The sequence below is a fragment of the Protopterus annectens genome, chromosome 1.part0 (assembly GCF_019279795.1).
Source record: "Protopterus annectens isolate FY-2018-M chromosome 1.part0, PAN1.0, whole genome shotgun sequence".
Classification (NCBI taxonomy): Eukaryota; Metazoa; Chordata; order Ceratodontiformes; family Protopteridae; genus Protopterus; species Protopterus annectens.
The window spans coordinates 603,431,335-603,442,027 of NC_056725.1; positions in this window are offsets into that span (position 1 = coordinate 603,431,335).

The window sequence follows — 10,693 nt, forward strand, 5'->3', positions numbered from 1 at the left end:
TAACTGTTCATATATATTTTGTTCAAACTGTAACATAGTTGTGTACCATAAGCAATCATACCTCTCAACTATCCAAATGATTGCAGACTGTCCAGATTTGTGCCTTCATATTTTTGGTTTGTCCTTATAAAATTTGTGATTTCCTGCTAAACACTGAGGATTGAAGTCACTAAATAATGGTAAACATTTGCACTTCATACTTCATATCCTTCAGAGAATGCATGCTGATACAAAGCGTATTATTCTAGCAACTTGCTACATTTATAAGAGCAATAATTAAAACCTGTCCCTGATTTGGGGCCTTTGTCGTACCCCCCCCCCCCCCATTTTTTGGCTTTGTCCAGATGTCATGTTCTAAGAAGATGAGAGGCATGTAAGCAATAGTTTGCATTTTACTGAGACATAGTAACTGCTAATGCACAGTGTCAGATGTTGCACATCTGCATCCTGCGTATTAGGGATTAGACATCTGCATCCTGCGTATTAGGGATTAGACATCTGCATCCTGCGTATTAGGGATTAGACTTCTGCATCCTGCGTATTAGGGATTAGAATGGAGTTGTGAAGTAAAGTAAATTCCTGTGGAACTGCATTGTACAGATTCACCATGACAAATACAGTTGCAGACTTCATACAAACAGCATTGTTTCATATCCCCATCTAATTTTAATTGGTATGCACCCCACAATGTACTGCTGGAAATATTTATCCAGCAGTGCATATAAATTTGGTGTATAGTTCACAGTAAATGACAAAACTGGTACTGTTTGGGAGGGGCTGGGTTATCATGTACAACAGACATATGTATGGCCACAGAACTAAGAATGCATTACTAGCAATAACTGATGACTGGGCTGAAATGCCTGGGAATCAAGTATGCCTGACCACATGTCCTCTACTGTTACAGCAAATTTACTAAAGTTGATGGAGGTGGGGGTGGCTAGTTACCATGTGTACCAAACAAGAGTATGCACGCAGAGTCATCCTGAAGGACAGTTACCCATATGCACAATACCTTTGGTTAACTGCCCATACCTATAATAGGTAGTATGCATTCCTTTAGTGTTTATCTAATTTTGGTGTATCATGTGTGACAATATGCTACACAAACCAAGACAGCCCTTTGGAATACTAGCACATAACATGCATATTAGACTGATGATACCCAGCTTGGATTTATGTTAATTCTCTGAGGGTAAGTCCAGTCAATCCAGCTGCAAAAGTGTTACAGTGAAAAGAACTTTCATGGAATGTCAAAATAAAACAATTTTTAAGGGAACAAGCTTCACTGCTGTTCCCACATAGAGGAAACTCACACACTTCCAAAATTATATATACAAACTCTGTGGTCACACAAAAGTGAAGAAAGTGAAAAGTCTAAAGTTTAGTAGTTTTCAGCATAACTGCTTTGCCATAACCAGGTGGACTTAAACTATCTCAAACAATCCAAATTATGAAGATAATCAAAATAGGAGAAGTTAAGTTACCTCCACAAAGAGAGGAGTCAACAGTGGACTCCCCCATGGTTCTTTGCTGGGACCTCTCCTCTTTGGCATCTACTTTTCTGAAGTAAAAAACAAAGAGCTCTGTCTGACTAAGTTTGCAGTTGACTTCAAGCTAGGAGCAGTCTTTGAATCCCCAAATGACTTAGCCGTCTTGCAGGAATGTTTGTGTAAAATAAATAATTGGTGTCAAAATCATAGTCTGAAACTAAACACCAAAAAATGCATTATTGTATCCTTTCTGACATCATCTACCCCAGGGAACTATTGCATTGACAATACGCCCTTAAAAGTTGACCCAGTTGTTTGGGATTTGGGGGGATTTGGGAACTTGTGTGGACAGCAACATAACTTTTGAATAATGTGTCAATTATTTAAGACAGTTCTTTTTTTTAATTTCTCCAAATCTTTTGGGTTTCTAATACCAAGTATGATTAAAGTTCATGAAATTAGTATTTTTGATGTTAGCCAGAAGTGATCTTTGCAGCACCTACAATGTGGCCAGTCTTGACTCCTGCAATTCATAATCACAAAAGACAACAATTCTACTATTATGACTGGCATGCTAGCCTAGTGAGCGAATGGTAACTGTGGAATGCTAAGACTACATTAATGGGAACTATTTAGAGGGTAAAACTCCTGAGTATCTGTCCCTGTTAGTTACTGCATATTTCTGCAGAAATGTTTAATGGTGCACTATATGTTGTATTAAATAATGTGCTGCCTCCTTTGACCAAAGCGTAATGTAGATTATGAGCCTGCCTGCTACCAGCCCTAACTCACACCAGGTGATTATATAGTGAAATCCTGATATTTCTCCATGCATTTTTCCTGATTTATGGCTATCCAGTTATTCACATGCATTTATGTCTGTTTATATCTTAAAGCTAATGAGTAGTATGTTGTCCTATTGAGCCTACAGAAAATGACCTGCTAAATAATAATCTCACAGAATTGCTAGCACACTTATGATACTGGTAGCTTCTAGCATAAATAAGCAAATGTACAAATGCTAACTGTTTTTATAATATTGCCTTAACTACCATACTTTGTGCTAGCTTCTTGCTACTCACCACCACTGTTGTCTCTCTCTCTCCCACAAGTACATTGTTCTTCATTGTGCTGTTCCAATCTATAACTTCTGAGAACCTGCCTACCTGGTGACAAAGGACCCGTCCAACAAATAAACGGTGGTTTCATCTCTCAGCCTCTGTTCCCTGCTCCCTCTCTCAAGGAAACAAGAAAGTATGTTATCTATGTCCTGCCTGTAAAGCCTACTACCGTCCACTGTTTCTTCAGGGGTTCTAAAACACTCTCCGAGCCTGGACAGCCAGCAGCCTTTACCCCCCCCCCCCAACTATCTACCAGGTAACCAAAACATCTCCACCACCTCATACTACTCTTATTAACTTTTTCCCCTTCCCTAATCTGACACTAGCTAACCCCCTTACTGAATTGCTTGTAATACTAGCTTTGTCCAGTAGGTGGCAGCCCATCCCATCCTTTATTTTCCTGCTTATCCATCTGTTATTCTGCTTTTATTACTCTATATTTCTAATGACCTTGAACTACTCTTAAACCTCACACTTTACCCTTTATTTTAACTTGCTACACCCTCCTGTTTTTCTAATAGACTCCTTACTTATCTCTGCTCTTTCCCACTTTAGACTTTACTTAACTTACCTTCAGTAATCAGCTTTTCTCCTCTAGCTGCTCCATTACCTGTCTCATTTGATAAGCATGAAGCATCCTTCTTGTTTTCCTGTCTAACTGATCCAACACCTTTTGGGAACAATTGACCACTCTAAAACTGCAAGTTAGGGCAGGAAGAGCAAATTGGTTTATAACTTGGACTTAGTTCCTAGATGTCAGTGCTGTTTTCAGTATTAATGTTAGTCTTCTAATATTCCTTACTAAGTTTTATTCACATTTGTTCATGTTTTATTGTTGATCCTTCATCAATTCCCAAATATGCATACACTCCCTCTTGTTCAAGTTCTTTTATATCACATTCTTGTCCCAAACGGATGTTCTCTTGGTGCTGCAGCTTTCCTGCTTTAAAGGTTGCTTTTGCACATTTATCAAGACCAAATGGCATTCTTATATCATCTGAAATAGTTTTGACTGCAACTGTGTTTTCATTTCCTCATCTGATGAACTATACAGTTTTAAATCATCCACACAAAGAAAATGAGAAGTCTTTACACTTTGTTGCTTCCTGGGAGCTAAACTGTAGCCATGACCTAATCTGTTAAGTATACAGCTTAATGGGTTAAGGGTAAGACAAAAGAACAGTGGTCACCCTGGAATATCTCCCTTTGAATTTTTATCCCTGGAATAACAGTTTGCCCTTTACCATGAATTAACTGCAAAGTGGTTTGCTACTGTTTCATGGTCACTGTAATGTAATCAGTGTAGGGTGTATCTTATACATTTTTAAGCACTCTTTTATCCAAGAATGCGGGATACTGTCAAATGTTTTTTGTAGTCTATCCATGCCATACTTAGATTCTTCCCCTTTTTACAGTTCTCCATTATGACTTTCAAACTTGACAAATGATCCTTTGTTCCATATGACTTTCTTTTGTTACTCTTTTGTTCTGTTGCCATGACTGAGTTTTCTTCTAAATGACTATAAACTATGTCAGATTCAGTTCCAGTATACAGTTTATATGTCATCAGAAGGCAGAGTTATTGGTCTGTAGTTTTTAGGATAGCTTGCAGGTTTCCTCTTAAGTAGGAGCATTGTTTTTCCTGTTGTTAACCAGGTTTGTGTCTGTTCGGGTGTGCATATGAATATTTCTTACTCATGGCTACATCTTCATGTAAAGATGCTAATACTTTTAGCCAGACGTTAGGTACTGCATCTGGGCCTGGGATTTTCCAGTTAGGAGCTTTTCTTAACTTTGTTTCAATATCTTTGGCAGTGACTTTATTCCATTTCATATCCAGTACATTTGAACATCTTATTTCTTTTAATTCTATCCATTCAGCATCTTTTTTATGTCCCACAGGATCGTCACAGATATTTCTCCAAAATGTATTTATTTCTTCTTTTTTGGTGGTGTTTCAATTCCTTTTGCCTTGTTTCCCAGATCTCTAGAAAACTTTTTTTGGGTCATTGATAAATTGCTTATTTTGTATTTTTCTTTATATTTATCTGCATATCTTCCAAGTTTTTCTGCCTGTGTTAATATTTTTAGTTTATAATTTGCGATAGTGCACAATAGATCTTGATCTGTTCTGATACTGTGCATTGCTTTTATCACATATATCTTTCTGTGTATTTTTGTTGAGCTCTTCCCTATTCTATACTCTTCTAACAGTGACACTTCTTGTCTTAATTGCTTTATAGTTTTCTCTATTCTATACTTCTATCATGGCATTTGATTTCTCCCCTTCATTTCCCTAACTGCCCTGTGTTTTTGTGGTAAGACTTTATCGGTTATTAATTTATCTGCACAGTAATATATCCTATTTAGTTCTGTTATATTGCATGAACAGTCCTAATTCTGTATTCATTTGTTTTATCAAGCTTCTAACTTTTGGGGTTTTATTGACTTTTTGTAATTTATTTCTTTCATTGATCTTAATATGTCTGTCCATCTCTATTAAATCAAGCACCTCTTCTCTTAAATAATTTTCTTCTAAACTGAAGGCACATTCTTTGATCTCCATTACCTGCGGGCATTCTACAGAAAGTTCCAGAGCTTCTTCCTGTGGCACATTCTCTTCAGTTTCATCCTTTGTTATCCTTTGTTCTTTCATATGGGAACTCACTGGCCTATCACTTCACAACATTGACTGCATCAGATGTCTCCTACTCCACTGGTTTTCCCTTAACTTGAGAATCCATTGTTCTATCCTGCTGTGATGTTATCAGAGTTAGATTTTCTACACATTGTCACTGAGATGGAACAAATTAGCACAAGTCATTGGAGGAAGGAGATAAAAACATTTTAAAAAAAGAGTACACTGGTTCCAAATTTAACTTCATATTGTTTTCTAAGTCTTTGTGTTGGTTTAATAATCTCTGTATGACTTGGGTCCCTCCTACCTGAAGGCAATTATTGCCTGCCTCAGGAGGTACTGACTCCACCCCCCTTCACTACCTCCCTCCTGGGACTGCTGGTAGTTTCTAAGGTATGCCTTGAAACATGTGGTAATTGTTCATTTCTTTATCAAGCTTCACGTATTTGTAACTCATTACTTCAGTGGCTCCAGAAATGTTTCAGTCTAGCTTGATTTAAGAGTTCTGTTAAATCATATTTAATTAAATTTACTTTTGGAGTCTATTCTTTTGAACAGCTACCTGCTTTATTTTAATTATTTTACTGATTGAAATTTCTTGATCTAAAGACAGTTTATATGTATTTTTCTGCTGTTTTGTTTATTTTTTATTGTATTGTTTTACCTTTTCTTAGTTATTTCATCCATATTTCCTATAGCTCATGTAATTTGGAAATAAGCACTGTAATAAAGTCAAAGATGAAAATTAATATTGCACAGTACTATGTCAGTAAAGGCCTGGCACAGTTGGTTCCTTGGCAGGGAGTACATATACAGCATGGGCACTCACATGATTCTTGGCATAGACATATGTGCTTATGCCATCTCAGTTAAACACGGTTAACAGAATCTGATGGATTTGATAAATACCATTATTCCTTCAATTTTGTTAAAACAGAAGATCCCTACAGTATCTCCAGTAGATAGTAGATGTGTTTTTTAGCCAAGCTGCAGAATGGAGCGAACACCTTGGTATCAGTCAGTATGGACCATCCATGCTATCTTACAGAAATCAGAGCCGCGCAGCACGTATCACATAGGGTCTGCAGAGTGGGTTTGTCTGCTATGTAGTAATAAGCAGCTCCTGATTGTTCTGGCTCACAAAAGTGTTTCCTTGTGTGGAACATCTATCTATTCCACAGCCTGTGTGACACAAGTAACCACCCCTCTGCAGCACAGCCAGGCTAAAGACACTGAGTACTACATCATTCATCACACTGCTGTTGTTCCACAGATATAGATTATGTAGTTTCAGTCCAGTACGCTGTACAGATTTGTGCAAATCAAGCACAGGCTTATAGCACTCTGCTTCACACCAAATCATTCTTCATTTGTATTCTCCAATCAACTCTGCCTTGCATTGGCATAAAAAATGTACATTTCCCAATATTTATGAATCACAAATCAGTTGTGTGATTGTAATACAATCCTATGGGACTTAATATTTTGTGCAATTTGTTCATGAATCACGGTCATTGTGTTCATGCAAGATGATCACAACTACTTATACTTTCAAACTCTAAAGACAGAAATTACCATACTGCACAAAATGTAAGTTAAACAACAGGACATACTGTATTATTCAGAAAACAGAAAATACAAAATAATAAAATAAAACACGTAATAAAGCCTTCATATTAGAATTTACTAAACTATCTAGAGAAAATCAATTTATTAGTAAGAACTGGAAGTAATGCTTTCAAACATGCTATATAAAATGTTACCATGATTCCATCCAATGTCAGTAAAATAGCAGGTATTATTTATGGCTTTATTACAGAGTGAATAATAATATCTGTCTTATTATTAGGAGGACAATCTACTGAACTTTCTAACTATCGCCCTATTGCCCTACTATCCCCATTAGCTAAGATAATGGAAAAATGTATTCACAAACAACTACTCAACCACTTATTACAAAATAACCTACTAGCAAACTGCCAACATGGTTTTAGGCCATTCCACAGTACATCAACTGCCCTACTATCCTTTACTGACTCTATAAATAAAAATCATAACAATAACTTATATTCCTCTGCATTATTTATTGACCTATCAAAAGCCTTTGACATGGTTAACCACAACCTACTGCTAGACAAACTAAAGGCTCACTCTCTAGATCCTCAAGCCATACAATGGTTTAGATCTTATCTGGAAAATAGACAGCAAGCAGTACTTTGGCATAACATCCTGTCTTCACTACAACCAGTAAAAATAGGAGTACCCCAGGGCTCTATCTTAGGTCCCCTACTCTTCTCCTTATTTATTAACAGCTTACATACTAACATACCCCAAGCCACCTGTATTCAGTATGCAGATGACTCCACCTTAATCTGTACAGCCAAGAGTATAACCTCTCTCCACTCTCTCACCCAAACTGTTTTTAAGAAGGTTGAAGACTGGCTTATGCATCACTGCCTCCTCCTAAATCCCAAAAAAACAAAACTACTACTCTTTACTCCTACTCATACCCTTCCTTCTCTATAACCTCTAACAATGGCACCACCATTACCCCAGAGACTACAACCCGCCTACTAGGTGTAACTATTGACAATCAACTCAACTATGACGTACACATTAACTCAACTATTAAGTCTGTCAACAAAAAACTTGGCACCCTCTATAGAATAAAACCCTTTCTTACCCCTCCTGCAAGAAAAACAATTGCCCAGACTCACCTCATTTCCACCCTTTTCTATGCCTCTGTTATATACACCAACCTATCCAAAAACAACCTCTCTAAACTCTCTACCTGTTATAATAGCATAACTAGATTCATCACAAGCTCCCCCTTTAAAACTCACCATTGCCTTAACCTCAAACAGCTTGGCTGGCTAGAACTTCATAGCCACATACTCTATCAACAACTACTTATTACTCAAAAGATCCTATACCACCCTAATAATACCCCTATCCTCACTAATCTTGTTACACCTTATACGAATCTACCTACACTACGCTCTGCTAACAAACATCTAGTCTCCTCTAATAAAGCTAACAACAAAGCTGGGGATTCACTCTTCTCAAACACTGCAGGAAAATTCTGGAATCAGCTTCCTGCTGACTTAACTTCCCTTGCTTCTACTTCTCTGTTTAAAAAACACCTCAAAGAACATTTCAAAACTCATTGTCTCTGTCCATGCAGTAACCCAGATTGACATCTTTTCTCACTTCTGTCCATAACCCTATACACTGCTCCTATAACCTTTACCTCCAAATTGACTTACTACTACTGACTCTTACTCAGGAATTTTAGAATAATATATATATTCTTTTCCCTTTTCTAAGACTTGCTTATACCTTCTACTGCGAGTTGTAGAATTGTTTAGTTTAATTTCTCCTAAAAGTGTTTAGTTTTACAAATTTATTTTATAACTGTTCTCTATCAGAGTGCTAACTCTGTATTGTACTTCTCATAGTTATATTCATTGTTAAATTTCCCATTTTTTTGCTTGGAGCTTTTCTCCCCAGGCCTCTACTGAAAATGGACATATATCCAGCTAGACTAGCCCGGTCAACAAATGTAAAATAAAATAAAAAATAAATAATAATAAATTATATTATGTGGTACCTTTTAATACAGAAAGGACTCCATTTATCATTAATCGGTAGCAATTGTGATTTGTAAAACATGTATGCTTCTGGTTAAGTTACAGTTATAAATGATTTATAGATGAAGAGATTTAGACAATAAATCTTCATTCTAATGGCTTTACTGCAAGACTGCATAGTAACTCTTTTTTATATAACATAAATACTACTGCAGTTACACTCATTTAAAGAGATATGCTGTTATTGGATTCCTAAATACTACACCCCCTAGCTTTAGAAAATAAATAAATCTTGGATATAGCTACAACTGAATAAAGACCTACAGTATACTACATTCTGCTATGCTGGCATGCCATGTTCCTTTACAGGAAAACTGTTTCAAAACTAGGTTAATCGGATTTAAATCTCAACATTTTGCAGTCTATGAAATAAACAATCACTGTGCAGTCATTTATATTAGAAGTACTCTCAGACTCAGTGGCTTCTTTATCAATTATCATAAGAAGAGTATTTTAAACCTGAGCAGCAGTTGTGATGAGATGACTTTGCATTGACATCAAGGGCAGATTCTAAAGTATTTTAAAAGCCATTCTCAATAAGTGAGACATCTAGATTTTTATCTTGCATGGTTATACTTCTTTTCTATCTCTTAACTTTCAAGATGGTGAGAGCAGAGAGACTTTCTATTGTGGCACTTCAGACAGTTCTTGACAATGAACTTTTACGCTCTTTAATAGAGTTAATACTTTGTAAGGATGCCATCTATTCCTCTCATATATTTGTAAAGCCATGCATTCTGCATAGATGAGTTGAGTTTTTCTGTTTAAAAAACGACTGTGAAATGTACCATACATGTTTCATTCTTACTGTGCCCCTTTTATTTAGAGTACACAGATTTCATGCATGTTTGTAGTAATAGATTTTGTTTCTACTGATTCTTTTACAGCATGACAAGTACATTACCTTTGTTATCCAGAAGAAATAAATACATAGGAGGTACCTTTATTTCATCCTTCCAGCATAAAGCACTGAGACACTGAAAGACCTACTCCATGTAATGATGAATTTTTACACTGAAAAATCAAATGACAGCAATCAGATTCTGATGAAATGTATAATTTCTTCATAAGATGCTTTATACTTTGTCATCTTCTTTCAGCCTAACATTGCTTTCTGTATAGTAGGGAGCTAAGGTGGTATGCTTAAATGTTATGTACCACCATCTGATGCAATTTTCTCTAATATACAATCAGAACAAAACAAACTCTAAAACAATTAGAATCATAGATATGTCCTTTAATTATAGAACTAGTATTCAATTTAAATTGCCAAAAAAGTTCTCTTTTTTTCTATTTCCAACTCCCACCACCACCAAGTACTGGAGCAAACTGATGTTTACCTCATTCCACTTAAATCCTGATATTTCTTTCATATAGAATCACCTCTTCTTAAAGTTTTGATTGTGAAAGATAACACAGCAATAGATCCTTTTTGTTCTCACGCAAATAATTTGCAGCAAGTGTTTCAGCTATATGCATTTGTTTCCCATATTTATAATGGACTTTACTCTCATCAGCATGCCTTGTGTTGTAGGTGAAACTTTAGACAAATATTTCTTGCAAATACACTGCAGTGTTTTATTATTTGATTCCACACTAAACACTTTTAGCATATATATATATAGTAATGAAATTTCTGACCACCATAGACAATTCCTAATATTTTTTTCTCTACAAGAACATATCCCATTTGGGCACTAGTCAAAGCTCTTGATCTGTATGCAGCTGGTTGACCATTTTGAAGCAGAACCACACCCAAACCTAGCTGATTGTCATCAACCTAAAAACTAA